Consider the following 20775-nt stretch of genomic DNA (forward strand, 5'->3'; position numbering starts at 1 on the left):
GTAGAGACCGAGGGACATCTGGTGGTGAGGGTACTGTATGGAGAGTGAAAGATCCACTAGCTGTTCTGGATGATCCAATCTGGGGAAAGGGTATATTCAAAGAATATTTTAAAGATGTGTGGTCTTTTACCTTGGAGTAACTCCTTTAAATCCCTGTAAAGCCTTCACTGAAGTTCAGGATGACTCTTCATGGTCTTTGCTGTTGGATGGGTGTCTTATTAGATGGGTCAACAGGAAGAGACACGCCTCAAGGACACCGCCATTTTGGTTTACAAATAAACAAAGGACAGTGTCTGTCTGGACTGCGTTACGGTACTGTGTTTCTGGTGGCATCCTGGATTGGCCCTGAGCCTTTCCAGTATTTCAGGCTATTGGAGGAACCATCTGTACAGGGACTTTATACAGAATATACATTGGCACATCCTGGGCTCTCCCAAATTCAGAGGCTGTCAGAATCGGAAGGCATTCTGGAGACCATTTAGCATTTTACAAATGGGGAAAATGAGGCTCAAAAAGGGATAGGACCTAGTAACACAGAACTTCTCAAGGAAAAGCAAGAACTCAAATTTGATATTGTTGGGACAAGAGCTTGTTTCTATTTTACTTCTTTTTCCCAGTTATGTTGACTTCCTTAGTTTCGGTAGCCTTGTTAATTTGAATCAGAACTCCCCGTGTCTGTTAAGACTCCTTGGGTTGCAAGTAGCAGAAACAATTTCTAGCTAACTTAAGCCAAAGGCAGGGATTCATTAGAAAACACTGGGGAGACTCACAGATCTGAAGGAGGAGCAGAACACCAAGACGTGGGTGCATAGGACTGGGGCAGCGGTGCTGACCTGCCTAGAGTACTCGCTGGCTCACTCCAGCAGCTGGGTTTTTGGACTCCGATTAATCATGCATTTCTTTAAAGCATTTTTTTTTCTCCCCTTTTACAATCTCAGTTGAAAGCATTTTTTTTAATAATGATTTTTTTAAGGTTTTTTTCTTTTTTAAAATTTATTTGACTCAGAGAGAGAGCACAAGCAGAGGGAACAGTTGGCAAAGAGAGAGGAAAAACAGGCTTCCCACAGAGTGGGGATCCCTGATCTCCGATGTGGGGCTCAATTCCAGGACCCTTAGACCATGACCTGAGCTTAAGGCAGACATTTAAACAACTGAGCCACCCAGGCACCCATCACCTCACCCAAAATTGCTGTAGTGGTTCTTGACTCTTCGAAAGGATCAGAACTTTGCTTGATGACACAGATAACTTTGGCCACTTTGTGGATTAAATTTAATGAGTAATTTTATGGACTAAATGTTTGTGTTCCTCCAAGATTTGTAGGTTGAAACCCTAACCCCCAAGAATGTGATTTTTTTTTGGAGGTGGGGCCTTTGGAAAGTTTAGATGAGCTTGTGAGGGTGGGGCCCCCATGACATGATTGGTGCCCTTCTAGGAAGATAGCAGAGAGTTTTCACTCTCTCTCTGGCATGTGGACATAGCAAGAGGGTGGCCCCCTGCAGACCGGAAAGAGATTTCTCACTGGGAACAGCATCTGCCAGCACTTTGATCTTGGACTTCCAGAACTGTGAGAAAAAAATTTCTGTTGTCCAAGCTGCCCGGTCCATAGTGTTTTGTTACAGCCACCCAAACGGACTAATACAAGTATCCTCTTGTGTGCAAATGACCGCACAGTCAGTCTCAACTAACTCCCAGGAGCTAGTTTGCTAGATACCATGAATGAGAGACATGTTAGGGGATTTTTGTAAATAGAAGATTGACAAGAAAATGTAGTTGAAACTAAAATTTTGGCATTTTGCTTCTGAAACTCAAAGTATAGACAGTTGCCTATAAGTAGTACATATCTTAATATTTCATTTTCAAAACTTAGTTTATATTAATTTTAATATAACTTTTTTTTAACTTTGTAAGTGTGCACAAATTCCCTGTGCTAACAAATTTCATTCCAGCAATGGAGCCGCAAATGATTGTGTGACCCTAGGGCAAATTGCTTTGAAATTTTTAGTTTTGTCTGTAAAATGAGGGTATGGAGACTGAGCAGAGCATAACGAAATTTTCCCTTGTATTCTCATATAATAATCTACAAATTATTTTGAATTGCCAATTATTTCTCTAGTGATGGTTTCCCTTACTAGATTTTAAGCTTCTTGAAGACAATATTTTACCATGAGAGCATCACTGGTCAAACTTCAGTTGCTACCCAAGCTCTAAGATGGGTATGGGAACAAATCAGTATCTTGAAGGAGGCTGGGCTGGGCTCCTTTGGTGGACTCAGGCTCATTGCTGGAAGACAATGGACATGATTTTATGTTTGAGAAACATGGCTGTTTCAGTGTTCCTAGTTTGGAAGCCTCTTCATTTATATCTCACATCACTCCATAAAGTGTTTGGGATGCAGCAGATGTCAATTGCCTTTGCTAAGCTCTTACTCATAGGGACTGCACATACAAGCTTGGATGGGGGCGAGAAGGATATTGGGGCTTCCTGGTTCTCAGTTCTGCCACCTTGAGCAGACAGACCAGAGCTGATGCTGTCTCCATGAGCTGGATCACAGTGACAAGCAGATATGCCTCTGTGACCTCATCAATTACACATAGACTAGCAAAACCAAATTTGCCTTCATCACCAGTGAGGAATTCTGACACACAGGCAGAGGAGGCTCTTTTAGTTGAAATGGTGTAGAGTAGAGGACTGAGCAAGGCCAAAATACTCAGTCCTGTCCTTCCCTTCCTCTCTCTTTATATTTATTTCATTCATTAATTAGTTAATTAATTCAAAAAACATTGAGCACTCCTACACATCAGCCCAGTTCTTTGGTGAGTGCACTGGGCAAGATAGGAATCAGGAGCAGTTGGAGGAATCCAATTCCACCTGGGTGAGACGGGACCAGAGGAAACGTCCCAGAGGAGGATCCCTTATGCTGACTGAATGGATGTGTCACTATTAATTAGATGATGATGGCTGGGCATTGGGGAAGATGGGAGAATGGTCCAGGCCAAGAAAATTTTGGTCAAAGGCAATGCTGGACCGAAGGGAGTATATTGAGCTGTGACCTGGGCTGGTGAGCTTGGAATTTATCCCATGTCCAGTGCGGAGTCTCTGAAGGAGCTTTATGCAGGGATAACCTTATGAGAATTGTATTCTAGAAAGCTCTCTTTGGCAACTCTGTGGAGAACAGGTGGAGTGCTAGTGAGAGTGGTAAGAAAAGGTGGAGAAAGGAGGTGAGGACCTAAAATGGAATATGCAAGAATCTTATTCAACTGTTCTCAATGGGCTCGAAAGTTTAGGGACAAACAACATGCGAGCAGTTTCCAGAGGTCAAGTGGGATCTTGTTATAAAAGTTCTCATCTTTTAGATGGACTTACAGCCCAGACTTGCAGTGGCCTTAGCATGGGGCCCTGTGTCCACCTGGCTTCTGTTACCCTCAGAGAGAGCCTGGGGTCAGATGTGGCTTAGTGTCCAGAAAGGTTTCCTTTTCTATTTTTGTTCCAGTCTTTGGGAATCGGCCACGTGCAGGCCATGTGATTGGTCCCTCTCTGGTCATGGAACCGGATAGATGTCACACCCCAGTGACGCCAGGAGAATGAAGTGTTGCAGCACTGGGGCCCCCGTCTGAGTACCTGAGGGACTGAGGCTCCCTAGGATGCTTCACAGACATGTGCCGCCTCTCTCTGTCTCTCTCTCAGGAGGACAATGGTTCACAGGTAGGAGCTGTCTTCATCTCTGCCATGGCTCTGGTCAGCAGGTCAGCCTGCATGACCCAGAGCACGGTGCTGCCAAGCCTGCTGTCTCTGGGCTTGAGAGGAATAGAGGCTTCTTCTTCTCAGTGGTTGGGCAAGGGTGTGGGGAGGCAGCGCAGGGCTGAGGCCCTCCCTCTGCCTCCTTGGGGACTGAACCTCTGCTGCCCTTCCCCCTGCACTTTCCTATCAGCCTCATCATCTGTCTGTCCACCTCTACTTTCTCCCTCATCCAATAGGAATTTTCATATTCTTTTGGTCTTCCCAACCATGTCATTTTTTAAAAAGCAAATTAAAAAAAATTTAAATTGTGTTAAAAGTACACATACCATAAAATGTACCACCTTAACCATTTCTTTTTTTTTTTTGATGCAATATGTGCTCTCCCTAATACCCACCCCCTGCTTCCCCCAACCTCCCCCCCCCCCGCCCCTTCAAAACCCTCAGATTGTTTTTCAGAGTCCATAGTCTCTCATGATTCACCTCCCCTTCCAATTTACCCCAACTCCCTTCTCCTATCCATCTCCCCATGTCCTCCATGCTATTTGTTATGCTCCACAAATAAGTGAAACCATATGATAATTGACTCTCTCTGCTTGACTTATTTCACTCAGCATAATCTCTTCCAGTCCCGTCCATGTGGCTACAAAAGTTGGGTATTCATCCTTTCTGATGGAGGCATAATACTCCATAGTGTATATGGACCACATCTTCCTTATCCATTCATCCGTAGAAGGGCATCTTGGTTCTTTCCACAGTTTGGCAACCGTGGCCATTGTTGCTATAAACATTGGGGGTACAGATGGCCCTTCTTTTCACTACATCTGTATCTTTGGGGTAAATACCCAGTAGTGTAATTGCAGGGTCATAGGGAAGCTCTATTTTTAATTTCTTGAGGAATCTCCACACTGTTCTCCAAAGTGGCTGCACCAACTTGCATTTCCACCAATAGTATAAGAGGGTTCCCCCTTCTCCACATCCTCTCCAACACATGTTGTTTCCTGTCTTGTTAATTTTTAACCATTTCTAAGTGTACAGTTCAGTCGTGTTAAGTATTTTCACATTGTACAACATTGTACAACCAATCTCCAGAACTCTTCTTAGCTTGCAAAACTGAAACTCTGTACCTATGGAGCAACGTTCCCCATTTCTCCTTTCTCTAGCCCTTGGCAACCACCATTCTACCTTCTGTCTCTTTGACTTTGATAGTCTAGGTACCTCACACAAGTGGAGTCACGCAGTACTTTGTCTTTTTGTGATTGACTGGCTTATTTCACTCAGTATCATGTCCTCGAGGTTCATGGGCGTTGTTGCATGTAAGAGGATGTCTTTCCCTTTAAGGTTAAATACAATTCCGTTGTCTGGATAGACCACATTTTGTTTCTCCTTTCATCTGTTGATGGACAGTTGGGGCGGGTGGCTTCTGCCTTTTGGCTACTGTGAATAATGCTGCTGTGACCATCAGTGTACAAGCCAACCACATCACTTTTTGAACAAAGTGTCATCTCCTGAGCCCACCCTGCCATTCCCCATTCAGAGAACAAGAACACGGCAGATTTTTCTGCTCTCTGCCCAACTGCTCTCTATCCTGGGCTGCCGAAAGGAATTTCTGTTCCAAGGACATTCTATATTCTTTTGCCTGGGCGATTTAGCCTTGTCCTTCACTCTAGTCTTTTTTTTTTTTTTTTTTTTTTGAGGGGAATCTTTGTGAATTTTCTTGGTGGAAATTTTATCTATTTCCTTTGCACTGTTTTCTTCTGGGAAGATAGAGCGGAAGCATGAGTTGTAATGAGGGGGAAATACTCCTTAAAGGTTTTTCCCAAGGTGAGTGGAACAAGAGATGAAGACACCACAAAGTGACTTCCTGGTGGGGGAGTAAAGGTAGAGGAAGGAGGTGTGATCCTTCTGGGTCCTTCAGCTCCCCTGGATTGGAAGAACATGACCAAGTGTTAGGGAGAGCAGGCCTGGGAAGGAGCATAGGCCAGGCACCCTAATGCGTGTCGTGCATGTGAAGGAAGAAGGGCTGAGAGGAAGAGAGCAGGGTGGTGTGAGACCTGCTGTGTGAAGTGGAAGATAGAAACATTGTCTGAAGATATGTCTGGAATGCTTTTTGGGTACCCAGGTATGTAAAATCTCCCGCACTCATGCCCTATTTTAAACACCAACATTTTGCTTAATATGGAGGTACAGTTTGTATTTCCTTTGAATGTGACTCCATGCCAAGGCTGGGCCTCATGGGGTTCCCCAGGGATTTATTGAAGTAAAATGTTGATTCTAGAATCATTTGTTGCTGGTCTCTGGTCGATACTTCCTTTGAGTTTTTCTGGATTTCCCCTGTTTTCAGTCTTAAATTTAGAGTAAAGGCAGTTTCTCTAGGTCTCAGGAAAAATGAAATGGAATCTTTAGAAAAAACACAAGTAAGAGGGAGGCAATTTTGTCCTTTATGTAGGAATTCAAGCTTTAAAAGGGAAAACAGTTTCCTTGAGTAATGCTTTCCTGAGATAACTTGAAATATGATTTCACCCAAGTTTTCCTCTATTACATTTTATAAACACACTAATAATTCTTCTGACTATAAAGTATAATATTTCCCATGTCATGGTTTCATACATTTCCTTACTCTTGGCCTAGTAGTAGAGATCATATTGGTTTAAGTGTCCTAAGAGACAAACTGTTCTTGTTGTCAGGGATGTCATAGAAGACTTGGGAGAACTGCGATGCAGACCAGGGCTGGCCCTGAGAGTCCCCACGTCTTGCTGAGCCCTTGCCTGGGGTTTTGCACCACCCGTTCCCTCTTTGTGCAATGCTCCCATCCAAAGAGCCACAGGCATCTTTCCTGCTCTCTCAAGAGGGGTTTCTGCAGATCAAACTTCATCTGGATTCCATCATAAATTCCAATGTCTATTTCCTTGAAGATGGAAGGCATTCCTGGGGTGCCTGGGTGGCTCGGTCAGTTAAGTATCCGACTCCAGATCTCTAAGCTCAGGTCTTAATCTCAGGGTCATGAGTTCAGGTCTTGTGTTGGGCCCCATGCTGGCCATAGAGCTTACTTAAAAAACAAAATTGTATCAGTGGTAAAGTGCATAATAAATACATGATATGTATATGTATATGTATGTGTGTGTGTATGTATAAAAAAATATACACACCTATATATACCTATAGGTATATATACACATAATAAGGACCTAAACAATATAAATACATATACAAATACATAGACATACCTAAACACATGATATGTATGTGTGTGTGTGTGTGTGTGTGTGTATAAAGATGGAAGGCATTGCCTTCTCTGCCTTCCTGGCCCCCATGTCTCACTTTTATAGTAAAGACATTTGTTTAATTTCAGGGCTGATTTGTCACTGGAAATGATGTTTCCACTAAAGCAAGTAGTTTCAAGCTTGCAGCATTTAATAATTATCAAACTCTTCCCTTCAGAAAAATCTCCCTAGGACATGACTTCCAGATGAGGAGAAGGCAGGTTTTCTGAAGCTGGTTGTTTGTAGGAGTGAGGGCGTCTTAGGGAGCCTTGTGGAGAGGGCGGTGACGCTCTCTCACTTGGGGTTTTAGATCTGACTTTAGTCCCCCTTTTCCGTATGACGGTTCCAGCAGTGTCCTTGGTGGGCCCTGAGACCACTTTGTTTTCCGTTATGCCTCATCATTTATGGAGGTTTTCCCCACATGGGCTTCACCTTATGTCAGGTAGACAAATACAGTGGCAAATTTCATTATTTCACTATCTTTCCTGACCTCCTATGAGAATTAACTGTTTTATTTAGACAATCGTAGTTGTCAGTCACCCATTATATCCCTGATCCCAGCCCTTCCTCCTGTTATTCTTGCATTGGCAGCAGCAAGAGTCTCTCTCTTTCCTCTGGTGTTGGAGGTTTGACTGATTAACCAACTTTTAGCGAGGGATGTAGTCACTGGAGCTTTTGTTATACTCCATGCATATTTCCCTCTCCCTGGTTTCTTTGATGGCAAAGCCCATCTCCCCTCTGGCAAACCATTCATGTGCCTCTGCTGGGGTTAATGCTTCCACCTAGCAGTGACAGGGGGACAAGACCCAAGCCCTTCAAGAGTTCTCCATGAGCCTCTTGCAGAAGCAACTGGGAAAGAGGCAACGCACCTTCCCTTTGTAGGATAGTTCGTTGTAAGGATGGGGGGGGGGTGAAAACTGCTGCTTGCTGGCTTTGCTACCACGTGGGAAGAGCTTGTCTGAGAATGAAGCCCAAACATAGGAAAGCAAAGCTGCAAGATGGAGAACACAAGATGTTCTTTATGACACCATTGGACCCCTTGACATTGGCATATGGAAGTCAGCTGGATCCCTTACATTTTTGACTATGTGGAGCAATACATCCACTATTTGTGTGTGCCATCTTGAGTTGGGTTTCTGTCATTTGCAACCAGCACATCCTAAGGGATACAACTCCCAGGTGTTTTATCTATGGAAATTTCTCTCTATTCAGTTTCATTGCACACAATGGAGGGACAGCCACCTTTCATGTGATTTTCAGACATTGAAAGGTCTCCTACTAGGGTTGCCAGATAATATATAGGATTCCCAGTTAAATTTGAGTTTCAGATAACAATACTTTATTTTTTTTTTAGTAGAAGTATGTCTCATTCAATATTGGAATTTCAGATTAACGAGAAATAATTTGTAGTGTAAGTATGTCCCATGCAATATGTGGGATCTACTTATATGAAAAAAATTCATTGTTTATATGAAATTCATATTTTTTGAAGAATTTATTTATTTGTCAGAGAAAGACAGAGAGAGAACACAAGCACAGGGAAAGGCAAGCAGAGAGGAAAAGGCAAGCAGAGAGGGAATCAGGCTCCCTGTTGAGCAAGAAGCCTGATGTGGGACTCGATTGCAGGACCCTGGGATCATGATCTGAGCTGAAGGCAGATGCTTAACTGACTGAGCTACCCAGGTGCCCCTGAAATTCACATTTGAGTGTCCTTTATTTTATCTTGTAACCCCATTTTTATCAAATCTGCATCTTTTAGGAATGTGATTGAAATAATATTATGAGGTTTCTAAATTTAAGAGAGGATCCTACATGAGTGTCTTTTATACCAAGAAAGTGAAATCCAAATTTATTTATTTATAATTTGTATTTTTATTTGTTGAGCCTGGTAATCCTATCCCCACCTCAATTATCTTCCTGATCTGATGATACAGCACCTAAATTCTAGTATCAGAGAGTCACCTTATTCTCCTGCTCCGTGGTCAAGGTAAAAAAATAAGGTCTGGGACATCAATGGACACCCATCCTTCTCAGGCATTTGAAGGCATGAGGGCATTACAGTAAATTATGACCTGTGTAGGTGAAAGTTACTCAGGAGAACTAACATTTACCAAGGTTCTCTCACTTGTCAACCATGAAAGGAGAAGCTTTGTATCCATTTATTCATTTAACTTTTGTGACAGCCATAAAATTAATAGAGTTCATCTATTCCCATTTTTAAAAATAAGGATGAATACCCAACTTTTTGCACCAACATGGCTGGCACTGGAGGCGATTATGCTGAGTGAAATAAGTCAAACAAAGAAAGTCAGTTGTCATATGGTCTCACTTATTTGTGGAACATAAGGAATAGCATGGAGGACATTAGGAGAAGGGAAAAGCGAAGAGGGAGAAATCTTAGTGGGAGACGAACCACGAGAGACTATGGACTCTGGGAAACAAACTGAGGGTTTTAGAAGGGAGTGGGGGTGGGGAGATGAATGAGCCTGGTGATGAGTATGGAGGAGGGCATGGACTGCATGGAGCACTGAGTGTTATATACAAACAATGAATCACGGAACACTACATCAAAAACTAATGATGTAATATATGGTGACTAACATAACATAATAAAAAATGAAATAAAATAAGGAAACTGAGACACCGACAGGTGAAGTAATTTGTCCAAAACCACATAGCTCGGAAGAAGTACCAGGTTCTACTGACCCCAAAGCCCTTGATCTTCTCATAGGTTCAGTTTCTTGGGGAGAGGGTGACTCCTGATATCTGTTAGTTGAGTGAGACAGCCCCAGGGCACTGACAGAGAGAGCGGACAGAGGGACAGTGACTGCTTGTGGCCACAGCTTTTGGACCAGAGAATCCGTGACCTTTAATCTCTGCCCACACTCAGCTGGGATGGGTGAACCCTTTGACTACATGTTTCTTCCATGCCTTTCCTTGAGATAGCAATAAAACAAAGCAGATGTTCCTCAAACATATGAAAAATATTCAAATTACTCATAATTAGAGAAATCAAAATTAAAATAACATGGGATACTGTTTTTCACTTACCAGATTTTAAAAAGTTGAACCCAGCCTGCTGGCAGATCTCTGGGTACCATTATACAAGGCTGGAGGGGATGCAAAGTGGTTCAGCGCATCTGGAGAGGCTCTTGGTCACATTCTTCAGAACTCTGTATGCACTTACTTTTTGGTCTGGCCATGTCACTTCAAGACATCCCGACAATGTGAAAATACATGTGCACTGTTTGCAATTGTGAAGTATGTCTGTAGTTTAGCTAATAGCATTGTATTATGCGAATTTCCTGGTTTTTTAATTTTATAATTTTATTGCGGTTATGCAAGATGTTGACAGGAGGGCAAGCGGGGTCGGGGGGAGAGTACTATCCTGTACTATTTCTATAAGTCGAAAATGATATCAAAAGACAAAGTTTTAATGACAAGGAAGCTGAGTTTTCAACTCTGTATGTGGGGCATGGGGTCAGGCCTGGACCAGAAGTGAAGGGCCATAGATGCCCACGGGCCTCCTCTGCAGGCTCAGTGCCTTCTGGAGAAGGGGCCAGGGCTAACCTTATCTCATCTGTGACAGAAGATGGGGAGGGGTGCCCACAGTCCTCAGCCACATGCTTGCAGAGACTGCAAGGAGCAGTGAGCCCTCCCTGTGAGAAAGAGAAGGCGGCCTACCTGCCCAGACTGTTGCTAACATTTAGATTAAGTCCATGAAGGATGCCCTTGGGAATAGTTTCATTATTTTAAAGTTGCATCTCATATGTGAGAGGCTGACTGTTCTTTCTCAGTCACTGGTTATTTGTATTGTACGTCCAAACACCTTGAACTCTTAAGACCGTATGCAACTTGGTGTGGCATTTTGGGTCCTGCAGAGAGAACACTATGGAATACTTATGATGGGAGTCGGTCCTCTTTTCCTGAACAACTTGCTCAAAAATTCAGTCCTCTTATTTGTTTGAAAGACTGTAAAGTTGGCAGATGAATTCAAGTGTCCTTAAAATGACTTGGGCATCTCCTAACATTTTTATCATTTCTAATTTATGCCTTAGAGTAAAACAGACATGAGCTGTTTTCCATTTGCTCTTCTGAATTGTTTTGCTGGAACTTGGCTTTGGGCTTCAGTGATACCTCCTCAAAATATCAAACCCTTGATTCTGTGGAGATGGGGTGAATTGATGGGGTGTGGGGGATGCTCATTCTGCGGCCAGCTTCTGGAGTCATCGCAGAGGCAGAGTGGGCCCAACGCAGTCAGGTGAGGGTGCCTATCCCTGGGGCCTCCTACCTTGACCACCGGCAGGAGCTAAATACCACGTTAAAGCTGATTTAATCCCCCAGGAGCCCCATTAAGATAAAAAGCTTACGTATTTTTCCAAAGATCACCAGGTTAATAAAATGTTGGAGCTGGGACTTGACCCCAAATCCAGAGCTCTTTTTCCTCTGCACACTACCCGGAAGAGGGAAATCTAGTCGGCCATCTCTGCCCCTTTGCTGAGACCATGCCTATGGGGAAAAATACTGGGTGCCCTCTGTCAGTGCAGACCCCTCATTTCTGTTTTAAAAATCAGAGCACCTTTCTATTGTTCCCATCTCAACCCTAGCATGTTTTCCTGGGCATGGAAGTCATATAGAAACTTCACTTGGCATTTTCGACAAGGTTGGCTGGTCCTGGAGGCTTCAGAACAAACCTCAACACCTTCTTTAGGATTCAGAGTCCTGGGGTACTAGGGTGGAAATGCCAAGGGCTTCCTTCTTTTCTTTTCAAGGGAACATTCCATGTGTGTTTTGAAGTCACCCCTTGAGTGTGACTCTGTCTCAGCTTTGGGTTTCCTTGGGTAAATGACTTCCTTCTCACATCTCAGTCTTTTCTATAAAGTGGGGACGGCATTTCTTTTCACAGAAGTATGGTCTGAATTGAGTGACCTGCCAGGAAAAGCACCAAGTACATTGTAGGTATTGAGCAAACGAATGTTATTATTTGGACAAACACTATTAATTCTCCATACAGCATTTCTCCACATCTCCCCTTCCCAGTGCTCAGGCTCTTTTCAACGAAGAAGGATAAAGTTGGAGAGCATGTTGCCTCTCAGAATTCCTTTTATTTCTAGAGGACAGAAACGCTGCCAAAGAGGAAAATGGAATTTATCCCAGGCTTTTGTGCAGGTTTTATTTGTATGCAAAAACGAGCAAGTCGTCTTTGTTCTCAAGATGAATTTCATTCTAATCGTTTGCCAGTGAATCTTTTAAAATTTCGTAATTGCCATTCTTAGCATGCTCCAAACTGAGAGATAACAAAAGGATTAGGTGGCCAGTTCAGATTGGGTTTGGAGATGGATGTGCATTTGAAATGCTTCAGCTGTGCCCTGAGTCATGCCAGTCCACTGAGACGTGAACAGTGGATGGTGGAGTCAGCAATGCCCACCCCGCCCCGCCCCGCCCATCACCGGTCCTGGGGATGCTGGATGGTGCAAGGTAGACCAGAGGGACGGACTCTGAGTGGGAGTGCCCCGCCCCCTCCCTAGCTCTACATGCAAATGTGTGGACACTTTACAACTTGGGAATTTTTTTTTTTTTTTCAGCATTTATTGTCCTATGTGATTCTCTCAAAAATCCTAGGGAAGAGATAAGGTCGAGATTATGATCTTATCTTACACAGGAGGTTCAGAGAGGTTGTGGCCAATATAAATGACAGAGCCTGAACTTGAACTCACATCATGAGACTCTAAAACTCACAATCTTTCCACTATAATTGTCTGCCTGCATATTATAATGGTCCAAGTTTGAATTAATGACAATCTTTTTTTTTTTTTTTCTTTTTTTAAAAGCAGTCATGTAATCCTGTGTGAATTACCAAAGCATGGAGTTTTGTACTCTGGGGCTCTGGTGCACTGTTTCCTACTTCAGCTCTCAGACCTCTTGGATCTCTTTCCCCCTCACCACCTTGCTCCCCCAGCCTGCGGGCCCCAGTGGGCAAGATGCTCTCGCTTCTTCACATCTCAGAGCACCACCAGTATGAAATGATAATGTATTGGGTCTTACTAAACATTTGGGGTGACAAGGTCACAGTGAGAAATATTAAAGCTAAATGTTAGAAATCACCGCTTCCATCACCCAACAAAGAATTAAAAAAAAAAAAAAAGATTAATCCTTCACAGAGTTGCTCTCATGAAGCAACCCAATCTTTGCCTTGCTTTTCTGTCTCGTTTCCTTTTTCACAGAGACAGCCCTTCCCTGACCCTTTTTAGGGTGTATCTTTCCCGTCTTTAAGGAAATCACCATCTTTTGCTCACGGAAGTTGGCTTCGTTTAAGTATCTTTCCTACGGATCCCTTCAGCCTTACTCAGTTCTGGCTGCTACAACAAAACACCATGGATGGGGGGCTTAGATGACAAACATTTATTTCTCATCATTCAGAGCCTGGGAAGCCCAAGATCAAGGTGTCGGCAGATCTGGTGTCTGGTGAGGGCCCTCTTTTGGTTTGCTGAGAGCCTCCTTCTTGTGGGTTCTCACACTGCAAAGAGAGCAAGCACTAGTGTCACTTTTAGAGGGAAACTAATCACATCCTAAGGGGCTTCACCCTCATCGAAACCTAATTAGCTTCTAATACAATTCTAGGGGGGGTTAGGATTTCAACAAATGAATTTTGGGGGAACACGGACATACAGCCCATAACATCTCTTACATAGGCCATTCATGGGACAAAGGGATCTCTAACAGTTTATTGCCTACATTTGGTATGGAGGGAGGAAAGATCTTGGCAAACCAGGTCTGCTTTGAAGGATCTGCTACTGTGAGGTAAAGATACTGGCTTCCAGCTACCTGAGGACAATTTGTGGACACACATCCATGTTCAGATGCACACTTACGTGTCTCCCAAGGACACACACAAGTGTTCGCAGGAAACTCACATGAATCCTAGGTTTAGGATGAGAGCTGTTTTCCTAAGGTGACATCATTTCTGATCCTTCCCCTGGCTGAGGGGCAGGCAGACATCTACCTTTTTTCTCCTGCCTTCAGGTTCGTGCACGGGAAGGTTTCTGTGCATACGAAGTAGGGGTTCACCACACTACCTTCCTGAAGAGCAGAGCTGTATACCTCTTACTCCATCTCTGGCAACAGAAACAAAGGGACACACACTTTGGAGTTTGTGTGGCTTCTTGGGTTAGTGAGGCTTCTGTCTGAAGTCCCTCTTGGCCAGCATTAGTGGAGTAGCACTAGCTTCTTACTCTCCAGGCTGTGTGAGATCTATGGAGGCCGGTGCCATTTCTTATCCAACCTTGTATTTTCATAGCCTGGTGCACACCTGACCTACAAAGGTTAGTTTAAAGACTGACTGACTGAATGGACAAAAAAAAAAAATGAGTGTTCCTGCAACTAAAGGAAACTTGGAGGAATAGTGGATATGGTACATTTATATTTAAGCAAGAATAAAAACAATAGTCTTACTCTGTATCATTTTGGACTCAGGGTCTATCAGGTGAAGACCATGTATTGATTTTCATATTTACTAAGGCATGTATTAGAATAGTGCTTTATATAAATAAATTCACTGCAGTTTATAGTCTTCAGGATACCTAGAATACTTTGCCTATAGAAACATTTTTGAATGAATGGGTTTTAGGTCAACATAAGTGTCTTCATGTCAACATATGTGTCTTCATTTTTCCTTCTTTTTTTATGTTGGTTTTTAAAGTCAGTGATCTAGAAAATTCAATTACTGCATCAAAACTTTCTCTGATGATGACAGACTAATCAATTACTGCTGGAAATATTTCTTTGTAGAACACAGCTTTGTAATTATTTTCTTGCTTGAATGCAGAACTTGGCAATTGCTTTTACATGTAAATTCTGGGTAGAATTTTTATGACTTTTATGTAGTGTTTTTTGATAACAGAATGAGAAATTTGGTGGGTGAATTCTTCACCATTTAGTGTGAAGTATGGGAGATTAACTCAGGGAGATGTCTTGGGAAATTGAATTAAAAGGTTGGAAAATAAGAGAGAAAAGTGAGATGTTGAGGGAACCGGTTTGGGATTTCCACCATCTATAGTATAGGCATTCTTAAAAAAAAAAGGAAAAAAAAAACAATGAAGAGAAATAGAGGAGAATAAATTATGAAAGAAAAACTTGACAAAACTTGTTTGTAAATGAAAGACAAAATGTATTTCCATATTGAAAAGGCCACATAATGCCCAGCGTGATGTTCAGAAAAACCCATATTGAGGCAAATCATTGTCTTAGAAACAGCCTAAAGTTTCCAGAAAAAAGAAAAAAGTAATTGACATATAAAGGAGCAAGAATCAAAATTGTTAGTTCTTCAAAAGTGATGGGAACCCAGAAGGTGATATGGTAATGACTCCAAAATTTTGAGAAGACAGTATTTCCATATTTCTATATTCAGCCAAAATAACACTATGTGTGAGGGCAAGATAACAATAGTTTTAAACACACAAGGCCTTATATGTTTAATGCCTATGTACCCTGTGTTGGGAGCTACCGACAGACATACCTCATAGAAATGAAAGAGTCAATGAGGGAGACAAAAAGATACATTTGGTCCTGAAAATAGGATTCTAGTAGCAGAGAGGAAGGACATTTTGAGAGCGTCCATGTAAGGAGATCCCAGGATGCTCGTCAGGCAGCAGGAAAGCAGCCAGCCCTGAAGGCAGCAGAGGTAAGCCTTCTGGAGGAAAATCTCCAAAGGGTGTCTGTGTGTGTGGAAGGAAACTGACAGACCACTTGATAACATTGGGAGGATTGTCATCTCACAGTTGGAGTACTTGGCATATAAAAACCTAACACATATTTAAAAAAACCTAAGCAATTTTTTTTCCAGGAAAAATGCAAATTTTTGCAAGAAAAGAAATGGGCTCCTAGTGCACCTACGTCTCAGCTGTGAGTAATATTCCCATGGTCATAATAATGTAAGAATTGAATATTAATTTACCAGAAAGTGTGATCAAATGTATTAGGAGGATGGGAAGAGGGAGGGATATGTGCACTTGCATATGGTGTTTGAAGAATGTTCCATTCTCCATGGTGATAAGTCAAAGGACAGAGTCTAATACTGACAAATAATCAGGAAGTACCCATATAAGCACGTTGTTCAGCAAAGTATGATATCAAACACATGAGACAGGTAAGAATGGCCAGTGGCTCCCTCAGGGTAGGAGGACGGGGACTGTGAACACTCTGACCCTTTCTCCTTCTTTCTTTCTACGCATTCTCAACAATCCTACACTGACCAGACAAATAGCGAACTTTATCTCGCTGTGTTGGAATGAAAGGAATGAAGTGAAGTCCATAACGTTGCCTTAGAAAGCTGAATGATCTTTTTCCCAAATTATTCAAATTCTTACTAGGCTCTAACAACACCCGTTCTTTTAGAGAGCCCAGTCCTATTCCTAAAGCAGAGAGGAAGTTTGAAAAGAAGTTCTGTCCATAAACTAGTACTTGGCTCAGCTTGATGCACTATGGAAACTTACAGAGGCATGACAAGTCACATCCATCATGGGCTTGATCATTTTGGCCTGGCCAACCTACAAGGAGTTTATACAATTTTTTTTTTTCTCTAAAGATGATCTTGGATTGACATACCCTGTGAAATCAGTGAGGAGAGCTGGGTGGTGGTAGGGAAGGTTTTACGTTGCTCTGGAAATTGAAGCAGAGGAGGGGCCCAGAGAAAGCACAATGTTGACATTTTGGTATATTTGGAATTGTTTTTATAACTCCTTTGCCTCTGTTAATCCATTACTAAGTGATGGTTAGGGAATGAAGCTGTCTTAGAATCAAAGTATTTACTCTCTTTCTTCAACTCTCCCTGCCCCCTACCTTCCCCTGTCTTCCTCCCAGCATCATTTTCTTCCCGTGAGCTACTCGAGGCCTTGCCCTTCCAAGCCCAGCTTCCATGGGTGTGGATGTCCTCAGCTGAGTGCCCGTGTGGGTGAGGCCATTGGCTGCAGTGACATTTTTACCCCTGGGGATGTGGTTGCATTGAGATACAGTAACTTTGGTTCCAAATAGTCTCTAAAGACATCTGGCCCATTAAGGCAAATAGTATTATTTGTGAGTGATTATTGCTAAGAAGGCTCAGGCATGTATTGTGCGACCTGTTAATTGAAAAATTACTTCCTGTTTTCAGTGTTCTGCTGCTCACCATAGACAAATGATGATGCATTTGACAAACTTTTCATGAGTTTTGTGTTCCAGCTTAGCTCTGAATATGTAAAACAGTCTGTTCTCTATTTATTCGGTGTGTCCTGAAGTGAATTTTTGAATGCAACATGTTTTGTTCCCTATTAAAACTACCCAAGCTTTTGCAAGTGTCGAATAAAAGAACAGATAGTAGTAGGTCTGGGCTACATCCGGGGGCTACTGGAGACAATAAGATTATTTATTTGTAAATCCTCTGAGGACCAGGCAGTCTAAGCTTTACTCACTTTTCTGTTTCTCCTAGGGATTCTGTAGAATTTGAGCAAAGCTGCAAAATCTTCTCTTCCTATGCTTGATAGCAAAGATTATAATTGTGGGGCACTTTGTGCCATTAAGACAGAGAGGCCGAAAGGGTGTTTAAAAGGATGACAGTGTAAATTAAATGTCCTAAGATTGATCAGGTATCCTCTGCCTTCACGCAGAGTGTCCACCAAAAGCTCGCTGCTGTTGCTGAAGCCATGTGGTTGGTACTTAACGAATGCTTCTCTTGCGAGTGAATCAAGGCACGAGGAATGGCTCATAGGGAAACCACGTGAAGTTCTTTGAGGCCCCAGAGCTCGCAGCCTGCTTTCAGAAGACCTAGGTTTCTATCTTAACTCTAACCCTTTTCTCATCCAGTGAACTTAACAGAACCTCCATTTCTTTATCTGCAAATAGAGATGATTCTCGTTACCCCTTGTGAGTAGGAATTAAAATCATGCATGCCAACAATGTGTGTAAATGTATGTTTTTATTTAGCTTTAATAGTGGAAGTGATCAATGAAAATAGATGTGTGCTCTTTGTTACCAGGACAATTTACGTTTAGAATCCAGCACAAGAAATAAAGAATTATTTGCTATTTGAGCATTCAGGCCAACAGAAGTAAGGTAACTATATTTTGTGTATGCAATAAAAGCACAAGATTTGATTCAAATGGAAATAAGTCTCTACATATTTTAGGTTATATTGATACTGTCCGTTCTGAGTTCCTGCAGCATTTGCTTTTTTCTGCTGTTCACTTAGCACTTGGATGCGGTAAGAATGCGTGCTTGAATAACAATTATTAACTTGAGCGAGTTCAAACTTTCCTTCTGCCAAAGAGAATCTGCAGTTGGCAGCCGCGGTATCATCCCCCTCCCAGTCTGTTTCCAAAAAGGTTGTTTTTGCTTTACACAATTTGACATAGATATATTTGTTTTCCTCTGCTTTAAAACACCATTTTAAATGGTCTTGCCATTTAATTAGCGGAGACACTGAATCTAGAATGCTTGAGAAATAAACAAATCAAACAAGAAAAAAAAAAAGGGTACTCTTTGTACTAAAAATCCATGGGAGAGAATGGAGAGGGAAGGCAGGAAGAGGAGGAACATAAAAAGAAAATGGAGAGGAAGATGTTTCTAGGGTCCTAGCAAGTGAGAAGCTCTGGAGGCAAAAGTCAGGGAAACGTTCAGGAGAAAGGAAAAATTTCATCGGTTTGACACAAGCCAAGAGTGGACTTCAGGCTGTTTTTTGAAGGTTGACCTCCACGTGGCCTGGCTTAGAGACTGGCCCCTGTGGTTCATGGATTTAGTTGGGTTATAGGTGGAAGGGACCACGTGATAGTTTACAGCAAGTTTTTCTCTGTCCAGCCAAATAGCTGCATCTTTTTTGTCACTTTTCAATAGGCTCCAGCCTCATTCATTCCCCTCTCTTGACCATGAGAATAATTTCTATGAATCATGACGGTGGTTATGTCAACCTTCTGATTGAAACCGTCTCGAAGGATATGGACCGCTCACACCCTGTTATTCAGATGTGACACATATGCAGGCACACACCACCATGAGCCCATTGCCCATTTGACTGCTCAGCATGGCCCTTCCGCTCTCCCTGGGAAAGAGTCTTCAATAACCCAGTAAACAATACCGATTTTCTGTCAAAGAGTTAAGACGATTTCCCAGCAGAAGGTGGAGAGCAGACCTGTTCTCTCGTCTGCCCCAGTAACGTCCGCCCACACCCAGAGTGGATGTCGACCAAAGTGGCAAAGGCAGAAGCCACATCCCACATGAAGTCTAACCAATACATGAAGGCACCAGTGACGTGGCAGAGGGCAGGGGTGTGGTGGGAGCGCCTGCCCTGATAGGGAGCAGTGCTCCGTCACCGCCAGTGTGGTCCATTTCCAGCACGTGATAACACTGTCTGCGCCAGGGGCAGACTCTTCCCCGCTCCCTTCCTTCCCCCGTGCTCCACCACGAGATGGCACCTGTCCCTCCCTTGCTTTAGCTAGAGTTTGGTGAGCTATTGTATCCCGTGTTTGATCAGACTGATACAGAGATCCTGATGACCTCCCAGGACTGTGGAAGTCACAGCTTGAGGTGTGATTGGAGTTCTCGAGGCCTGGCATGATGGGTCCACGCCCAGTAAGACCGGTGGAGCGAGTCCATATCTTAGACTCTGCAGACGGGCTGCTGGCCCCAGAACGACGAGACAACCGTGACAGTAGAAAGAGCACTGGGGTTGGTCAGGCAGCTGTAGATGGGACCTTAACTTTGGCTGGCACACCTGTACTCACCTTCTGAACTTTGGGTTGCTTTTCTAAGTCCCTATAGCCATTAAGTGCTATTCCTTTCAAGGGGCTCTGTTAAATCAAGTCCTGAATTTGTTATACTTTCAAGGTGCTTTATAAAATAAACTATTGTTGCTGTTGTTTTCAAGTGCAGCTGCCTTAGTTATTCTAAACCCCAATGCATTTTGATTTAAGGTAAAAGCTAAAAAAAAAACAAAAGAAGAAGAAAAGAAGTACAAGCTCAGCTTGCTTCCAACGGACAGGTATTTGAGATTGTGACTCATTTCTGACAGATCCTTAAAGAATAAAAGGCGATTCACAAGGTACAGAGAAAAGGGAAGTGGTCAAGTACTGACACTAACGTTTACCAGCAGGCGGGCAGCCATGAGAAAGGGAGGGGCTTGGAGGCGAGGCCAGTGCTTTAGAAACAGACCCTTCCTGGACCGCAGCATGGGCACAGCTCACCAGTACCTGCAAGATGAAGTCCCTGCTCCTAAACGTGGCAGATGCAGGCTTGGAAACCTGCCTACCCCTTCCTCTCCATCTTTCTGCATTGTCCCTTGCTTGTGTCCTATCCATGAGCTCTAGCCTCTCTCAAGCAGCCAAGTCTCCAATGGTGACACACTCTTTCATGCCTCTGTGCCTTTGTATGTCCTATTTCCCCTTCCTGGGAAACCCAGATTTTTTTTTTTCTTTCTTTTTTTTTTCTTTCTGCAAGTTTGTAGTCTTCTTCAGGAATTAGTAAAAAATATCGTCGCTCCCATGGACATTTCTCTGGTTCCATTCCTGGTCATATCCCAAACAGAAGCAATTGTTTTCTCATCTGTGAAGAGTCAGGATGCCAAGTATGACTCTTGTCTACCCCACTTAATGCTGTGTGATCTCCAAGAAGTTATTTAATCTCTATGTGCTTCATTACTCAATTGTAACATGATCCTATCAATAATACCATCACTTATAAAATTCTTAAAAAATTTTTTTAAAATATTTTATTTATTTGTTTGTTAGAGAGAGAGCACATGAGAGAGAGTGA

The 20775-nt window shown here is 42.8% G+C and overlaps 1 long non-coding RNA gene across 1 annotated transcript in view; it reads left to right on the plus strand.

The window, feature by feature from the left end:
• LOC309872136 overlaps positions 1–20775 on the plus strand; it is a 56602-nt gene that overhangs the window by 3728 nt on the left and 32099 nt on the right. The window contains exon 2 of the long non-coding RNA XR_014315688.1: positions 15842–15900. This is a non-coding gene — a long non-coding RNA (uncharacterized lncRNA). The remainder of the gene's footprint in view (positions 1–15841; positions 15901–20775) is intronic.

Source organism: Mustela nivalis, assembly GCF_964662115.1.
Source record: "Mustela nivalis genome assembly, chromosome: 8".
Taxonomy (NCBI): domain Eukaryota; kingdom Metazoa; phylum Chordata; class Mammalia; order Carnivora; family Mustelidae; genus Mustela; species Mustela nivalis.